Genomic DNA, 19,422 nt, shown 5'->3' with positions numbered 1-19,422 from the left:
TTGAGACAGATGAAAGCTTCAATTATTTTGAGAGAGCTGTACCTGAACTGTCAATTTGAGGGACAGAAATGCCCATCACCACAATCCCATGCGGTAGGTAAGCCAGTATTAGAATGTCAAGTGAAAGTGTGCCAAAGGGTCACATGTCTCTAGTAGATCTATCCCATTTGTCTTTCAGGAGAGAAAGGTTATGTTACACTACAGAATAAGCATACTCAGAATTCCAGAATAGGTAACTTGAAACAGCTTCTATGTTTAACATGTTTAAGTAGTTCTTATCATATTTTGAGAATGAAAATCCCTTGATAAAAACGTGTCTCGTATGAAATATTAATTTGTAAACATGGTGAAATTAAACTTCTCTGCTAAAGGTAAGAAATGAGAATGTGGGGTTTGGAGCCCACTCACCTGGTCTCTCCCTCTCTACCACATGACCCAGAGGCTCCTTCAGGAATATAAGGTTTCAGCAGAAGGTTTTTGTAGGAAAGCATTAGATTTTTCCTTTTAGCTTTGCCACAGGGAACTTAGTTTACCTTAAAGCAATGGCCTTTCTGTATGGACACAGGAAGACAGTTAATAGTATTCTTTGTAACGTGGGAGCTGATTGACTCCAATAATATTTACTTCTAGGCATCCGTTTTCTCAACTCAGCTGCCCTTAATTCCTAGCACCCCAAAAGCAGGGTCCCTACGAGGGACAGAATGGATCCAGGGCAAGCTGTGAGCTACTCTGGCATCAAAATGGGCCAGGCCAAATAGCCACAATACTCAACTATAAGTTGAGAACATGGTCATATACAAATGCTGTCATGATCCAAAAGTAACAATGAGACTAGGACCCTGTTGGGGTTAGGAAGACTAATCTGGCCTGAGGACTGTGGTCTGGAATATATATTGAATGTCCTCAGGAAGAACCAAACTTTAAGTTTGATATATCTCTTACTGTGCTCATACAGAATGACATTGATAGGAATATTAGAAGTAAATTTACTGTAACTATTTAAGTGGATTACTAGCTGAGGAAAGAAGAAAGTGACACACCCTGGATGGGATCCTGCCCTTGAGCAGATCTCCTAGTCATCTGGAGTAATCTCCTTGGATGAGATTTTATTAATCTCCTGGAGAAGTGGTCTTACCCTTCTTTGTTGCTTTGTTAATGTTCAACCCACCTTTGAGTCACCACCCTATATGATTGCTATATAAACTAAGACTGTAAGAGTAGTAGAGGAGAGAAGCAAGACAGAAACAGCAGAGAAGACACAGAGGAGAGAAGACACTGAAGTGGAGGAGAAGACAAAGAGGAAGAGGTAAGACAGAAGCAAGGAGAAGAGACAGAAGCGGAGAGAAGACGCAGAGGCAAGACAGAAGACACAGGAGAAGACACAGAGAGAAGACACAGAAGCAAGAGAGAAGACACAGAAGCAAAGACAGAGAGAGGTCAGAAGAGACCAGAGGAGAGACTACAGAGACAGAGACAGAGATAGAGAGACAGAGAGAAGAGAGCACAGCGGCACACACGAAAGCAGAGCACAAGGAGGAGCCATCCCGATCTGGTCCATACACAGCGGCTCGAAAGCACTGAACGTGAGCGGCAAGAGAGAGAGAGAGAGCACCGCCCCGAGAGCCCACGAACAACACACCACGCACATCATTGCATCCTCCCACGCACGCATTTGTATTTTTTACAGTTCTAAAGTCACTGGTCTCAAGAGAATGTGAAGGCAATTCAGAGATAAGAAAAGGTTTGCATCAAGTCAAGTCTGATAAAGGAGTCATAGAAGAGCTAATCTCAAAAGAGAAGACAGTAAAGTAAAAAAAACCAAACTAGCCCAATTACTGAAAAGGTGGGCAAAAAATAAAAAAAAAAAAAATGAACCAAACAGATGTTTCACCGAAGAAGACACACAGATGGCACATAAGCACTTGAAAAGATGTTTCATAGCATATGTCATATGCTAATTAAAACAATTAGATGACCCTAAACACCCATTTTAAAAAAAGGCCAAGATCCTGAAGCCTGATGACACCAAATGGTGCCAAGAATATAGAGAAACAGAAAGTTTCATTCATTGCCAGAAAGAATTAGAAATGATACAGTTACTTTGGAAGACAGTTTGGCAAAATTGTTGCAAAAAAATACATATTTCCATTTGATCCAGCAATCACGCTTTCTGGTATTTTACCAAGTAACTTGAAAATGTGTATCCAGAAAAACTTGCACATAGGCAAGTTTATAGCACAACATTCATAGATGTCAAAACAGAGAAGCAACCAAAATGTCCCACAATCCCTAATGGAGAAACAAACTGGTAAAGAGACAAAGCTGGGAAAAGATACAAAAGAATCTTCAATGTCCATGACTAAGTATACAAGAAGTCAATCTGAAAAATACTACGCACTGATTGTGTGGTTCCAACTATATGACATCCTAGGGAAAAACCAAAATTATGGAGGCAGCAAAAAAATTTAAGAGTGTTGGTTTACGGGGACCTGGGAGAAGGGAGGATGGATAGAAAGGACTTTCAGGGCTTCTCTGGTGATGTGATAATGATGGCTACACAACACTATCCATTTGTCAAATCCCAAATACTGCACCACCAAGAACTTTGGCTCCTAATGTGAACTTTGGCTTCTGGTGGTTAAAAAGTGTGTTCATGTAGAGCCATTGATTGTTTCCAATCTTCTCTTGGTTGAATGTGGGAGAGGAGAAACCTTGGGGGTGGGAAGAGATAGAAGAGAATTCTCTGACCCTTTCACTCATCTTTGTTGCAAACTTTAAAAAAAATAAAGCCTAATAATTGATATAATAAATGTAGGACTGGGGAGGTTGAAGGAGGCGTGAGCCACATCCAGCAGTGCTCAGGAATGTTTATTCCTTCCTTTGTGCTCAGGAGTGACTCCCAGTGGTGTTTGGGGACCATATATAGTGCCGAGGATTCAACCTGGTCAGCCAAAGCAACTGAATGGGAGAACAAGTCACTTACTTTCTGTAGTATGGGTCCAGTCCCATAAATAAAAATATTTAACGTCCCCCCCCTCCAAAATATCCCCAATAAACCTTGCTGATCCACTCTGATTATTTTGAGGCTGGGAGGATATAGAACTGAGGCTAGAAGAGAGTCAAGCTGGGAGGATTTCAGGCTGGGACGAGGGGTTTGCCCTGTACCCAGGACATCCTGTGGGTAAACACATGGCAGACCTGGAATTAAAACTCAAACCCTCTACCTGGTTCAGTGCGTAAGAGCTACACAAAAAATTTCCTCACTTCAACATTGGTGCAAAACTAGAAACAACTGCCAATGGCTGCACCTCCATAGACATTTGAGAAAAGGAATCATTTTTCCTGGAATGATTTAGAAGCAATTCAGCTTTTCAAAACAGGGTGCAGGATGGCACAAGGACAAGAAGGACTGTGGTGTTCACAGCATCTTCCAACAGCTTTTTAATTACGGACTTTCACCAAGATGTTAACAATGATTACTTTTGTGCAGGGAAATGATGATTACATGGGGACATTATTTTTCTTGGTGAAGCTTATGCATTTTACAAGTTCTCCACTTTGGGCATGTTTGGTGGAAGAAAATGTGGCTAAAATATAAAATCAAAGTCCCCTTCATTGCTATTATTTCATGAACTTTGTCAGTGCTGAGACTTGTGAGGAAATGGAGCTGGTGAATGGACATGCCAAGGCATAAGGTTCTTACTGTAGAGTTATTAGTATTTTCATACTATTTCTATCATCCTAGGATATTCAAATTTCTGAAACTCATCAAGGCTGGTGATTTTGGTGGTGCATGAAGCTAACTAAGGGGTTACCAAAGCTTCCGAGAACAGTTTTTTTAGCTGGAAATTCCTCTTTGTGTCACCAAGAACCTGAGCACAGAAGATCAGCTTCAAAAACAGCGTGAGCCGGGAGATAGCATAGTGGTTAGGGCTCATACTTAGCATGAAGCTGACCTGGATATGACCTCAGGCACTACACAATCCCCCCAAGCATCACTGGGTGCAGTCCTGAATGCCCCAACATGTCTGGGTAGCCCAGGTCAGCCCCAGCACTGCAGGGCACAACCGCACATGGCATTCTTAGGCCCTTGCATGGAACCAGAGGACCAGCATGTTGGAATGCAAGGCATGCATAACACTAGGGCTTTCTAGAAGGAGCGGAGTGCTTGTCTTCTACTAAGGGTGAAAGTTATGTGGATAATATTTGCTCCAGCAACAGAAAGGGCAGCCGCTTCACCTGTCAAAATGAAATGAATTTTACACTCTGGGCTTAAAGACTCACTGTTGCGGATGCCAATATTAAATAACAAACAACCTTCTCCTGCAGGGCTCTTCCTGACATTCAAGCTTAGCCATTCTTGGAGCTGACTGCCTTCCCTAGCTCCTCCTGATGTCTGTCTCCAAGGGTAATAATCTGGATATGAAACTACATTTGATCCTTGGGGCTGCAAGGGGCTGCGAGGGGCATTTCTAGAATCAGCAGCTCTTTGGTGATCAGAGAAATAGTGAGGTAACCTATTAAGCTGCCTCTTGTAAATTTCATATTGATTGGAAAAGGTCATGTCCAGCACATGAAGTCCCCAAAAACCAGAGCAAATAAAATCTTGGTGGGAAGCTGCACATCCTTCTCTAGATGAGGTTTTGAAGGGAGAAGGGCAAGTGTAGCCATTCAACTGTGGTGTGTGTGTGTGTGTGTGTGTGTGTGTGTGTGTGTGTGGTGTGAACATAACTTAAAAAAAAACAGTGGCAAAGAGACAGATGGCAGAAGGTCAAACCCGAAATATCAATATCAGCACACCCTAAGAGGTGTGAATAAGAATAGCTCTTCAGTACACAGTCTATGCAAGTCATAAACTTAGCATTAGCAATGCAAGCACTAGGATGCAGAATTAAACAAATCCAAAATTCTCATAAATTAGAAAGATCTTTAGAAATTTGATCAATAAGTTTAGTCCTGGTGAGGTCTGAGTCATGGTTCAGAAGTTTTAAAATAAATATTTAAGTTCATGTCCTGTAGGATAACATTGGTTTGTCCTTTTTGCCTTGCCACAGGGAGCTTAGGTTTATTGGGTTGCACCTATTCACAGTGCTCCCGAGGCACTCCCATTACTCTGTGTTAATCTGTAACCTCTTTCTTTGTGCTCTGCTTCCCCAACCAGTCAATCCCTTTATCTCCTAATCAGACTCTGTTAACTTGTAAATATTGCTTTTCTCTTCTCCTTATGTCCTTTGCATACTTAATTCAGAGCAATGTCCTTTTTCTATAGACACAGGAAGACAGTTAATGCTATGCTTTTATAACTTGGGAGCTAATTGACTTTGAACAATCTTCACTCCTGGGCATCTGTTTCCTCAACTTAAGCCTCAGTTGCCCTTACTTCCTAACACCCCAAAAGTAGGGTCCCAACGAGAGACTGAATGGACTGGGGCAAGCTTTGAGCTACTCTGGCATCGAAATGGGCCAGGCCAAAGCACCATAATACTTAACTATAAGTTAAGAGCATGGTCATGGACACATTCTGTCATGATCCAAAAAGTAACAACAGTATTAGGACCCTGCTAGGGTCAGGAAAGATTAATCTGGCCTGAGCACTGTAGTCTGGGATCTATAGCGAGATGTCCCCAGGAGAGCCACCCTACAAACTTAATGTATCTCTAACTGTGTCCATACAAAATAACTAATATTAAGAAGTAGAGTTAAGATGAACATTTAAATGGTTATTAGACTAAGGAAAGGAGAAAAACCCTAGGTAGTATCTCACCCTTGAGCTGGATCTCCTGACTTTAGGCATTCAGGAAGGTGAGTCAGAGTGAGGAGAGATGAACAAGGGGGACAGGAGGAGACAGGAATGGTGAGCTTAGTGAGACTGGAACAGGCACGTGGGGAGAATGGAATAAATGGCAACTGATCCCCAACCAGCCCGGCCCTTGTTTCCTCTTCCATCCGCCCATGGCATTGGCCATCCCAGGTGGGTAAGCAGCCCGAGACCAGGGAACAGAGGCGGGGAGAGAGAGCCGTGGGCTTCCTATTTGTTTTATGAATACACAGGGTCCCATTCTGAACCAACGACTTTTGAAGCCCTGCAAGTGGGTCTTCACACAGGTATCTTTTTTTTAAAGACTCCCCAGATGGCTGAAATTGTATGGAATAATAAGATGAAACCATCTAAGCAATTCATATCATTTCAGTCTGTTTCCTAAGTAACACACTTTTTTCTATCCAGTACTTAAAATTGCCAAGGAATCAAATTGTTATATTTTAGAAATATCAGACTACACACCAGGCTGTTTTCACTCGGGGTGCCCCAGAAGGGGCATGGGTGAGAACCCTCCCTGCCCCAAGGGACCCAGCCCCGGCAGCCGACCTCCACTACCCGCGCTTTCTGGACTGTGCATCTGTGAAGCGGCCATGCAACACATTATAAGACACTCCCTGCCCATTTTCCATAATTACCACACCCTATCCTGCCCGCATGGCAGAGCCTGGCAAGCTACCCGTGGCATATTCGATATGCCAAAAACAGTAACAATAGGTTTCATTCCCCTGACCCTGAAAGAGCCTCCAATTGTTGGGAAAGACGAGTAAGGAGAGGCTGCTAAAATCTCAGGGCTGGGAGGAATAGAGACGTTACTGGTGCCCACTCGAGTATATCGACAAACAACAAACAACAGGAAGACAGTGATACAGTGAGAAATATCAGATAAATAAATAGAACAGAAGCAGACAAAACTTAAATGTGTTCTTGTCAGAGTCAGATGATGTGCAGTATGTAGTGTGAGCAAAGGTTTTATAAAGCTCTGAATGAAGCCCCTGGTAGAAGTGCTGAGTCATGAAAAGAGGGCCGGGTAGACCAGAAGACCTGTAGCTTCTCACAGGTGTTGCAAACTGGAACCACATTTCTGAAAAAATATTCCAATTGGGTTGTCTTTCAGATTGTGTTTAATTTGTGACTCTGGATTTGACTTTATGCCACTATAAGAATTATATGGAGTTTGTTGCTTGTGCTCTGTTGCCCATGTAATTTTTAAGTATGGCTATTCATATTTAAGCAATATTATACTATGGAGAAGCATATCAATTCAGCACTGAGGGAGTCGGCACTGGGAAAAGTATGTTTCCCTTTTAAATACATTGTGGCTAGGCTCCGGAGGTCTTTGTCCGCCGGTAGCTCTGCTCAGGGAGGGGAGGGAAGCTGGAGCCCATCCCCTCCAAGGGGTTCTGGGGAAGACAGCCAGGTGTGTGGGCAAGAGACTCTCTGCCTACTTCTCCTTCTGGGAGAACCTGGCAAACTACCGAGAGTTTCCTGCCTACAGGGGAGATTCTGGAAAAGTCCCCATGGTGTATTAATATGCCAAAATCAGTAACAAGCTGGGTCTTATTCCCCTGACCCTGAAAGAGCCTCCAATGTGGCATCGTTGGGAAGGACAAGTAGAGAGAGGCTTCTAAAATCTCAGGGCTAGGACGAATGGTGACATTACTGAGGCTGCTCAAGAAATTCAATGGTCAACGGGATGATGATGATGATGATGATGATGATGATGATGATGATGATGATGATGATGAAATACATTATTTAAATGTCAGAGTACTGGATTTTATCAATTCAGAACCCTACAGAATGATAATCAAAATGGTAGTTCATGGACAGAGAATACAGTGGTCAAGGAGCTTATCTTGTATACAGCTGACCCTAGTTTTATCCCTGGAAGTACATACAGTTCCCCAAGCACTGCTAGGAGTGATCCCTAAGCACAACATCAGGAATAATCCCTGAGCACTGCTGAATATAGTCCCAACGCAAGACAAAATACTACAATGACAGCTCAGGCAGTCCTTAGGAGATATTTGTTTTGCTTTGTCAGTGCTTTTGAAGGCATAAATTGATAAGTAGTGCTCCTGAGTTGCTGGTCATGCATATAAGCACTCTTAATGGACAGAAGGTACAAGGATCTTCCAACAGTGACTACATTTTACCACATCCCAAGCGTTCTCAGTAAGACCCAAGAACTACCCCCTGGAACCAGGAGGACTCTCCCAGTTCTTCACGGGCTTGAAGAGGTCTCCTTATGATGATGCAGAATTGCAAAAATATCCCAATCAAGTTGTCTTTCAGTTTTTGCCCAGCCTATGGGATTCTACTCAGCTCACAAGAAGGGCATCTTAGTTGTGGCAGTGGTTTAAAATAAAAAAAAGTTCCAGCCTTCTCTTTTCATTGTTGTTGATGATAGAGTTGTGATGACTAAGGGTTGGCACAGTCTGGCTGGCTATTGTGCTCAATTAAGCTACCGTAATCTCTGGAGGTTGCACACTTGGCTGTGATGCTCACTAAGAATTGCACTCCTTTAGTTCGTGCTCACCAGGAGTTGTGGGAAATTATTCCCTAATTAATACAGTCTCCAAGATGAGGATAGTCCCCTGGGTAAAACATGTTTAGTTTGGGTAATGAGGCTGCAAACGTGCGCTCAGGCAGGAATAGAATAAAACAAGTTTAGTTTAGACAATAAAGACTGTAAATGTATTCCCAGGTGGGGTAGGAGATTCCCCTAAACTCAATGCTATGCATTAAAGGTGTCTGTTAATTGTGGACATACGATGACTATGTAAATATCCCAGCCTTTGCTCTCAATGGACCCGCTAACTGCTCTCAATGTACCTGTGAACATGTAACGGACAACGAACAATGGCTCATATGTCTGGATCCAGGAAGCCAGGGAGAGGGGGCAGAAATTGAGTTCAATAAATAGCCAGTTTGGGGACAGATTGCACAACTGCCCTGTGTGCGGCCAACTCAGGTTAGATCCCCAGCATCCCACGTTAGTCCCCAGAACACCGCCAAGGGTGATTTCTGAGTGCAGAGTCTCGAGTAACCCCTGAGCTTTACTGGGTGTGACCCCTACACCAAACAAACAACCAAAAAGGCCAGCTTATCCCCTTGTTCAGGGCGGTCACTAATTTGTAAACTGGACAAGTCACAGCATCTGTGTGTCTCTCTCTGCCACTGAGCCTGCTCGCCAGGGACCAAAAGTGTGGTTCTGACAGACCCTGTTGTGGTAACTCAGCACACAGGGATGCATGCTTAGCTGTGGCACACTCTGTAGTTTATAGTTCTCAATGTGGTGCTCCGACAGTGCTCCCCAAGGGTCAAATTTCCTGGCCATGGTGTCGGGACATCTTTTTTTCATTGAGGTACCTGCTGGGAATCATTTATTTTTACCTAGTGTTTATGTTTATGGAGCGACAGCACAGAGGTCAGGGCATTTGCCTTGTATGTGGCTGGCTCAGTTTCAATTCCTCCATCCCACTCGGAGAGCCCAGCAAGCTACTGAGAGTATCCTGCCCACAAGGCAGAGCCTGGCAAGCTACTTGTGGCATATTCGATATGCCCAAATTAGTAACAACAAGTCTCACAGTGGAGACGTTACTGGTGCTTGCTCGAGCAAATTGATGAACAACGGGATGACAGTGCAGTGCTACATTTATCTGCACACCTCTCTGTGAGTAAGTGAATCACACAGAACCATGAGGATCAGACAGCAGAGCTGCAGGGACCACATCCCTTGCCTGTGAGGAAGCAGGGATTTGAACGAGTCACCATGAGAAAACTAGGTAGGTGCCCTAAGTATTATTTATCTGGACGGACAACACAAAACATTTTAAATTCCAAATGGCAGGGGCAAAATTCTGCCTCCAAATGTCTAAGGACACAATCATTTCTTTCACAGACGAAAGCCCAAGTGTTTCTATTTCGAGAGTGTGGTGAGAGCAAACAAATATTTCTGTGTATCTCTTCCATGCCAGGCTCTCTGGGGTCATCCAATGGTCACTATTCTAAGGTTGATCATTATTTGTGTCAGCATTTTTTTTTAATTTTATTGAATCACCATGAGATAGTTACCAGCTCTCATGTTTGGGTTACAATCTCACAATGATCAAACACTATCCCTCCACCAGTGCACATTCCCCACTACCAATATCCCGGGTATAGCCCCCTTTACCACCCTCCCCCTGCCTCTAAGGCAGACAATATTCCCCATACTCTCTCTCTACTTTTGGGCATTATGGCTTGCAACACAGACACTGAGAGGTCATCATGTTTGGTCCATTATCTACTTTCAGCATGCATCTCCCATCCCAACTGGTTCCTCCAGACATCATTTTCTCAGTGATCCCTTCTCTATTCCATCTGCCTTCTCCCCTCCGCTCATGAAGCAGTCTTCCAGCTATGGGATAATCCCCCTGGCCCTTGTATCTACTGTCCTTGGGTGTAAGCCTCATGTGATGCTACCCTATACTCCACAAATGAGTGCAGTCCATCTATGTCTGTCCCTCTCTTTCTGACTCATTTCACTTAGCATGATATTCTCCATGTTTATCCATTTATAAGCAAACTTCATGACTTCATCACTCCTAACAGCTGCATAGTCTTCCATTGTGTAGGTGTACCAAAGTTTCTTTAACCAGCCATCTGTTCTAGGGCACTCAGGTTGTTTCCAGATTTTGGCTATTGTGAACAGTGCTGCAATGAACACATAGGTACAGATGTCATTTCTACTGTGCTCTTTTGAATCCTAGAGATATAGTCCCAGAAGTGGTATAGCAGGGTCATATGGAAGCTCAATTTCTAGTTTTTGAAGGACTGTCCATATTGTTTTCCAGAAAGGCTGGACCAGTCGGCATTCCCACCAACAGTGAAGGAGCATCCCTTTTTCCCCACATCCACGCCAGCACTGGTTGCTTTTGTTCTTTTGAATATGTGCCAGTTTCTGTGGTGTGAGATGATATCTCATTGTTGTTTTGATTTGCATCTCCCTGATGACTAGCGATGTGGATCATTTTTTCATGTGCCTTTGGGCCATTTGTATTTCTTTTTTGAGGAAACTTCTGTTCATTTCATGTCCACATTTTTTGATGGGGTTGGAGGCTTTTTCTTATACAATTCTACTAGTGTCTTATATATCCTGTGTCAGCACTTTCACTTTACACAGGCAGCTGTGTTTCAAAGGGCATCAGTCTCCTAAGCTGGTGGCAAAGCTTCTTGTCTGGGATGCTCCACCTCTCTGGTAACAGAGTCTATGCACCAAGTTTGCAGGAAATTAGGAGAGACCCAGAAGCTTGTTCCAGGCCAAGTTGGAAGAGGAAGTTGGGTTCACAGCACCCAGACTCCAGCAAACCAGAGAGCTGCTCATGTACTAAGTAATAACCAGGAAGCGCCACTCAGTGAGAAACAGTAACAGTAAGCAGGCTTCTGGGAGGGAGAACGTGGCCATTCCAAAGAGCCCAAGAGGTGATATTCTCGAATCTAGTCCCCTGAGACTGGAGTGATAGCACAGTGGATAGGGCATTTGCCATGCATGCAGCCGACCGGGGTTCGATTCCTCCATCCCTCTTGGAGAGTCCAGCAAGCTACCTAGAGTATCCTGCCCACACAGCAGAGACTGGCAAGCTACCTGTGGCTTATTTGATATGCCAAGTACAGTAACAACAAGTCTCACAATGGAGACATTACTGGTGCCCACTCGAGCAAATCGATGAACAATGGGAAAACAGTGCTACAGAGCTACAGTGCAGTCCCCTGGGACAAAAATAGGTCTAACCACAGGCCTGCTTGGGGCTCTCTGGGCCTATCCAGCCAGAAATTCTCCGCAGCTGAGAACTAATGACCTTCTATGTTTACAGGCAATGTGTTTTAAAGATGCTTTTCAACTAAACATAGGTGCTCGAAATCACTGTCTTATTTTTAAGCTTGAAAACAAAATGGTCTAAATCACTACCTAATAGAGTGGAGAGAGTGCTGAGAACTCCACTCTTGGGAGAATAAAGATGCTGTGCGCTGAGAGCCTGGCCAAATTAACCATGAAATAAAATGCTACACGTAGCACACTGAAAACAGAGAAGAGGGGCTGGTGGCGGATGGTGCTCAGGATGCCAGTTGGCTCTGGTTCTTAGGGAGTGAAGTATTGAGCCTTTGGGAGGTCATGGGTTGAGAGGTTGGCAGGCGGGTGTTGGTCGGGGTGGGTAGGGGGGAGTTGGTGGCATATAATAAGAAATTGAAGTCAGAAGGGCAGAACATTTTTAGTGATAAATATTAAACTGAATTTGGAGACCAATAAAGTAATTGTTAGAGATCATAGATTTATACATATGGGCTGGAGCGATAGAGCAGCGGGTAGGGTGTTCACCTTGCATGTGGCCGACCCAGGTTCGATTCCTCCGTCCTTCTCGGAGAGCTTGGCAAGCTACTGAGAGTATCTTGCCCCCACGGCAGAGCCTGGCAAGCTCCCCGTGGCGTATTCGATATATGCCAAAAACAGTATCAACAAGTCTCACGATGCAGACATTACTGGTGCCCGATGAACACCAGGGATGACAGTGACAGTGACAGACACAACCTTTGGCTTGGGGGATGGTTTGAGTCTAAAACACGCTCAGTAAAAGGTGGGCATTGGGAACGAGGATGGATCCGAGGGTTTTGAGGCTCAACCGTGGGGAAGGGGAAGTCGACCAAGTTCTGAGGAGGAGCATGAGGAGATGTGGCCACACCTCCTCATACGCTGTTAGGGAACTCTACTGCCATTCATGATACGGTGTGACTCAGAGAGTCTCATGTCCGGGGTTGGGTCAGAACCCAAAAGCTTCTGCCTTGCAAGCATGAGTTTGAGAGCCGGTGTTTGAGAGAGTGCTCTACAGGCTTATCTCTGCCTTGGCCTTGCTATCTGGGAGCCCCCGTGTGCCACTATGGAGTGTGTCACATGTGCAAGCACCGCAACCAGGAGGGCAATCCCTGGTGAGCAGGTGTAGGAACATGACAGCAAGCCCCGCTCCTGACATGAGCTCTACAGCCAGACGTGAGAAGGTGAGCCGCAGAGAGCAGCATGCAGAGAGCAGAGAGCAGCATGCCAGCCTCATGCAGGAAGGCTCAGAACCCCGAGAGTGCACGATGTGTGGGTGTACCCCACTGTAATAAGGAATCGAGGCCGCTGAAGTCCATTCTGAAATGTCTAAGCTCCGTAACCACGTGTGGACACAGTCCTGGTCATCACAACACAAAGGGGGGTGGGGAGAGGACTGAAGAGACCCTACAGCAAGCCGGGTCGCTGCCTTGGACACGAAGAGCCTGGGTTCAATCCCCTGCACCCCTGAGCCCCAAGAGGAGGGAGCCCCGAGCAAAGGCTAGCCCTGAGCTCAGCTGGGTGTGGAATGTAATCAAAGTAAAGTGAAAGTAAAGTGAAATTTATCAGTTACACGGGGGCGGGGGCTAGGGGTGTGGGGGGGCGGGGTGGAACTATACTGTGATTCTTGGTGGTGGAATATGTGCACTGGTGAAGGGATGGGTGTTCGAGCATTGCATAACTGAGACTTAAACCTGAAAACTTTGTAACTTTCCACATGGTGACTCAATAAAAAATTTAAAATAAAATAAAATAAAATAAAAGTCAGACTTTCTGAAAAAAACACAGAAAATGAAAGGGGGAGGGAAGCAGGTAATAAAAAACTCAGATGAATAGTGACACGTTCTGTTGGTATTACCTTCAAGTCCTCAAATATATTTTAAGCCTTTGAACTAAAACAATTATATCGAATGAAGAAATCAATGGGCTCCATATCAATAGAGATTTCAGTGAGTGAAGATGTGGGTGGTAACTGTCTGATTACTAAATTTCCTTCGATCATTAGACTCCGAACACAGCTTCACTTTTATCCCATAAGAACCTCAGGTAATGGATGTTTCCCCCCTTTTTAATAGTCTCATGTACATCCATAGTACCACAGACAATGTTTTATAGGGTACGAAAATCAGGGGAAAATAAGGACTTTCCACGTGCCCTAGTCCTGCCAGAATCAGTATCTATTAAATGACGGAATGGGGTAATACCTGATGTTAAGACACAGACTAATAAATTTGAGCTATGTATTTATATATGTCTACATACACACATATATAAGCTCAACAATTTATAGGGAAATAGGGGCACACAAGAAGAAAAGAAAACAATCCAAAAGTTGGGGGAAAAAAAGGAAAAAACCTCACAAAACTGACTTCAGTGTATATCTGGTGTGAAGTTCGTAGTAGGAATGCAACTCATGATGTGGGCCTGACTCAGATTTTCTAAATGAATAATGAGATGAGTGAAATGTCACCACTGAGTCCTAGAAGAATCATAATTATCGGAATTTTCCACACACAAAATAAATCAAAATCATTATCAAATAGAAGTACTAACCCAAACTGGAGGGGATGGTCTCCAGCTTCCCTCCCCACCCGGAGCAGAGCTCCCGGCGGCAGAAGATCTCCAGAGCCTAGCCATAGCTCAAAACCCCTCAAAACCCCTCTCCACATGTTCAGATGAGCCTCACACATGAAGGTACCAGCAGAGGAACCCAGGTGTGTGGGACCCGGGGCTGAGACCTCCAAGCCTGTTTGGATCGGGACTGGGCCTCCTCCGCCCAGATTTCCCATTTCCCAGTAGCTAGGCAGTCACACCCAGGGACTGTCCCCAGCACCATGTAATCCCATCAATGGTCAGCATCCAGAGACTTAAAAGCAAGTTCCTGGAAGCACGAGACATCTTATATAGCCTACTTCTCCCTCTGGGAGAACCTGGCAAACTACCGGGAGTTTCCTGCCCACATGGGAGAGCCTCGCAAGGTCCCCATGGTGTATTCATATGCCAAAACCAGTAATAAGATGGGTCTCATTCCCCTGACCCTAAAAGAGCCTCCAATGCAGCATCCTTGGGAAGGATGAGTAAAGAGAGACTTCTAAAATCCCAGGGCTACGACAAATGGAGACATTACTGAGACCGCTCAAGATATTCGATGATCAATGGGATGATGAACCTAAACCTTAGTCTCCAACCATTAATCCATTATCCTCATCTTAATCTTTGAGTTCCTAAACCTTTCCCTAAGCCCTTTCCCTAATACCAAATCCTAATTCTAATCCCAGTGCCCTAATCTTATGCCTATCCCTAAACTGATCCTTAACCCTTTCCCCAACTTCTAATCCTGATCCAAACTAGCTTCAACCCAGCCTCCCAACCCTAACCCCTAGGCCTACTCACTCCCCTAACTCTATGTCTATCCTTACCCCTCAACCCTTTCCCTAAGCCTCTAGCCCTTATCCTATCTTTATCCCTAAGCCTAGCCTTGACCCTGGCCCTATAAAAGGGTACCATATCCTGACCACCACCTTGTTGTGCTTTTCCCTCACAGCCCTTTGCCCTGCACCCATTGACTCTGTTCCTCTTGCCCTTTTAGGATCTCTGTCCAGCCCTAACCTCAGCATGCTCGGAGACCGGCATTGATTGTACTAGGCCATCTTCAGATTAACCAGGAATGCCTTTAGTAAGGCAGAAAAACAAGCTGTCTCTGTGGATGAGTCTAAACATTGGCCAGCAAAGGAATGAACTATCCTTAAGCCAGACAGGAATCATAAGTAACACTTCCCACAGGCATACAGTCTCAAGGAAGGTTTCCCATGGACACCTGGGCATGGGGGAAATCCTCTCCGAACTTCCAGAAAGACATTCCCAGCAGATCCTCAGCCACAACCCCGGAACACCCCCCCACTGCCTTACTCCGGCCCAAGTGCCTCTGTCCGAATGTCAGGGCCAAGGTAAACATGGCCATGTGTGACACTGTGACAGAGACTCCCCACACAAGCACAGCTCCTCCGTAACACAGGCCCTTTCCAAGGGCCGGGGAAAGCCTCTTCTCCAGGCTGTTTCTATGGGAGATTTCTGGGGGCCGAGTCCCTTTGCAGTTTGTCTCTCGTGAGAGGGCAAGAGTGGCGCTAGCCCAGAGCTACGGGCAGTTCGGCCTTGAGAGGCTCCCCTCCTCCACGCCAGTTGAGAGAACGTGACCAACCATGCAGACCGCTGGCTCAGGGCTGAGGGTGCCACAGGCTGAGGGCACCTGGGGGTGCTCCCTCTCAGAGACTCTCCTCAGGGCAACAGGAGACTCAAGGAGGAGCCGGGCTGTCCCCAAAACATGGCTCCTTTTCGCTGTGAGAAGAGGATTTTTGCTTGCCACAGGTTGAGAATTGCCTTCTGCTTGGCGCTTTTCTCTCGAGTCAGCACAGGCCGGCCTTGACAGCACAGGCCAGCTGCCACCCGGCTATCTCTCGGCAAAGACAACTGAAAACTCTGACAGGGAGCAGGGCCTCCCCGCTCCAAAACAGCTTCCTGACCTTCAGGCCCAAGGAAGCTGACTGAGGATGGTGCAAAGGAGGCGCAAGGCCTGGCCCAGGGAAGAATGTTTGAGCCGGTGAGGAGATGGACACCCCCACCCCACCCCCCTTCCCAAGCCCAGCCTCAGGCGGAAACACCGTTGTGAGGTTCTGGCGCCAGTCTCAATAACAGACTTTCTGGTGAGGGCTGAAGATTTTCCCCCTTTGTGGTTCAAAAATGAAACACACACACACACACACACACACACACACACACACACACCCCTGGGTCTGTGAATCCTGCCTTTGGATGGCCAATTTTTAGAATAACCGGGTTTTTTTTTTCTTTGAAAACAGTCTGTCCGAGGGACAGGATGATTAACCCAGGCAAAGGATACTGTGAATCTTTTTTTTTAATATTTTTTTTAATTTTTAATTTTTTTTTAAATTTTTTTAGACACTGTGAATCTTGAAGGAAATCGTTTGCCTTCGCAAGAGCAGGGCCGGGGCAGCGACTGTGTGTGTGTGTGTGTGTCTGTGTGTCTGTGTGTCTGTGTGTCTGTGTGTGTGTCTCTGTGTGTGCATGCGTGTGTGTGCGTGCGTGTGTGTGTGCGCGCGCGCGCGTGCGTGTGTGTGTGTGTGTGTGTGTATGTGTGTGTGTGCATGTGTTTCTGTGTGGAGGAGCCAACTCCCATCCTCTCACTTCCTGTCTGGGGGCTTGTTTCCAGGGGGCAGTGCCAACTGGAGAGGCCAGTGAAGAGTGCCCACATGAAAGCGGCCAGGTGTGCCAGCCGCCAGGGAAGACGGAGCCGGCTCGGGGCTGGCAGCGCTGAGCGGAGTGGCACTGCTCCCGGAGCCGCTCCCAATAAAGAGCCATTGTGGGAGCTGGAGCCTCCCGCACGCCCGGCAAACGCTCCAGTGAAAAGCACAATGTGTGAGTGCAAACAGAGACTTGAATGGACGGGTAATCACTTCCTCCGGCTCCATCCCGCTACGGTCACGGAACTTCGCCTGTGGTGCAGGCCGGAGGGGGTAGATTGGTACAGATTGCCATTCAGCAGCCGAGAAGGGAGCGTGATTGCTGTGACAACCCTGAGGTGACCGAGGAGAGGAATCTGGGTGTGGACGGGAAGGTGGGAAGCAACTGGCCTGCACTGTGTAGACGGAGAAAGGGAGGGAGGGGGAGCACTGCTTTCCTACCTGGAGAGCATTAGGAACTGTATTTCAACTCCAGGCTGGAGCAGTAGCACAGCGGGTAGGGCGTTTGCCTTGCACATGGCCGACCGGGGATTGATTCCTCTCAGAGAGCCCGGGGAAACTATAGAGAGTATCCCGCCCACACGGCAGAGCTCGGCAAGCTACCCATGGCATACGGGATATGCCCCAAACAGTAAAAAGTCTTACAATGGAGACTTTACTGGTGCCCGCTCCAGCAAATCGACAAACAACAGGATGACAGTGCTACAGTGCTCCAGTGCTACTTCAACTCCAGGGAAATAGGAGATTCACTCAGGCCTAGGGACTCTGAGAAGCTCTGCACCGCCCGTGAGAACGAGGCCTGAGGCAGGAAGTTGGTGCGGCCAGGGGAGAAGGTGTCACTGGTGAGGGTGAGTCCTGGGGACTGACACCTAGCTGTTGAATTTGGAGTCCCACAGATTGTTGCTCCCAGGTTGAGGCCAGGGAGGAGTCGGGCGCCAGACTGGCTGAGCAGTAGTTTCCATCTGGCTGACCTGGAGTGACTCTTTACACAACAGCCAATCTCACTCACTCAAAAAAAAAAACCCTCTAAAAACCAAACAGATGCTGCTTTTGGCCATGTTTTCTTAAATGAATAAATAGGAAGGAACGGTAGAATTTGACATCATACACCACGTAGATTAAATAGCTAAACCAATTTACTGCATTCCATGTAGCACAGTTTTAGGTCCAAGTTTTTTTTTTGCCTGTGAGTCAATCAATTTTTCAGCTGATTAGTTTTAATCAGATAAATACAGTTTTTTTCCTCATCCCTTATTATCTGTGCTGGAAATGTTATAATATTTCTTCCTTTCTCTCTTTCTTTGTCTCTTTCCTTTCTTCCTTCCTTCCTTCCTTCCTTCCTTCCTTCCTTCCTTCCTTCCTTCCTTCCTTCCTTCCTTCCTTCCTTCCTTCCTCCCTCCCTCCCTTCCATCCTTCCTTTCCTCCCTCCCCTTTCTTTCTCTTTCTCTCTTTCTTTCTTTCTTTCTTTCTTTCTTTCTTTCTTTCTTTCTTTCTTTCTTTCTTTCTTTCTTTCTTTCTTTTTCTTTCTTTTTCTTTCTTTCTCTCTCTCTTTCTTTCTATCTTTATTTCTTTCTTTCCTTCTTTTCTTTCTTTCTTCTTTCCTTTTTACCTCCCATTCTCCTTCCCTCCCTCCCACCCTTCTTTCTTCTTTCCTTCCTTCCTTCCTTCCTTCCTTCCTTCCTTCCTTCCTTCCTTCCTTCCTTCCTTCCTTCCTTCCTTCCTTCCTTCCTTCCTTCCTTCCTTATTTCTCCATTCCTCCTATCCTTCCTTCCTTCCTTCCTTCCTTCCTTCCTTCCTTCCTTCCTTCCTTCCTTCCTTCCTTCCTTCCTTCCTTCCTCCCTCCCTCCCTCCCTTCCTTCCTTCCTTCCTTCCTTCCTTCCTTCCTTCCTCCCTCCCTCCCTCCCTTTCTTCCTTCCTTCCTTCTTCCCTCTCCCCCTCCCTTCCTTCCTCCCTTCCTTTCCTCCTAGCTTCCCCCTCCTTCCTTCCTTATCTTATCTTCCTCTCACCTTCCCTCCCTCATTCCTTTCTTATCTTCTTCCCTTCCTTTCTCCCTTCTTCCATATCTTCCTCCCTCATTTCCTTCCCTCTGTGATTTTCAATACTGTTTATAAAAATAACTTCGGGCTGACTTTGTTCCCACACCATCACCACCAACACAGTGCCAGTATCCCTCCACCAAAGTCCCAAGCTCCCTCTCACTCACTTCCGCCTTTTACTCTTACACAACTCAATTTTTCAGGCTGCCTCTTAGGCTCTCTTGTTCTTAGTCATTTGTTGCTCCCTCACTATGACTCTTTATATTTTCCGTGGCAGGGTCACTGTCCTGTCCTGGTTTTGTTTCCCTTCATCATATTTGATGGTGGTGCTTTAAACGATCGTGCTTCCATGAGTAGCCTACAATCACAAGGCATTTAAAGTGTGTCGGTGTTTCAAGGTATGGTCACACCTTCGTAGCAGGTAATTGTAATTTGTAAATGATGGGAAGTACAAGT

The 19,422-nt window shown here is 45.8% G+C and overlaps 1 protein-coding gene across 2 annotated transcripts in view; it reads right to left on the bottom strand.

Annotated features, from left to right (window-relative positions):
* Positions 1-19,422, bottom strand: part of ESR1 (estrogen receptor 1) — a 279,658-nt gene that overhangs the window by 20,841 nt on the left and 239,395 nt on the right. The gene's annotated exons all lie outside the window — the stretch shown is intronic.

Source organism: Sorex araneus, chromosome 4, assembly GCF_027595985.1.
Source record: "Sorex araneus isolate mSorAra2 chromosome 4, mSorAra2.pri, whole genome shotgun sequence".
Classification (NCBI taxonomy): domain Eukaryota; kingdom Metazoa; phylum Chordata; class Mammalia; order Eulipotyphla; family Soricidae; genus Sorex; species Sorex araneus.
The sequence above is the reverse complement of the archived record's forward strand: the minus strand, read 5'-3'. Positions and strand labels throughout refer to the sequence as shown.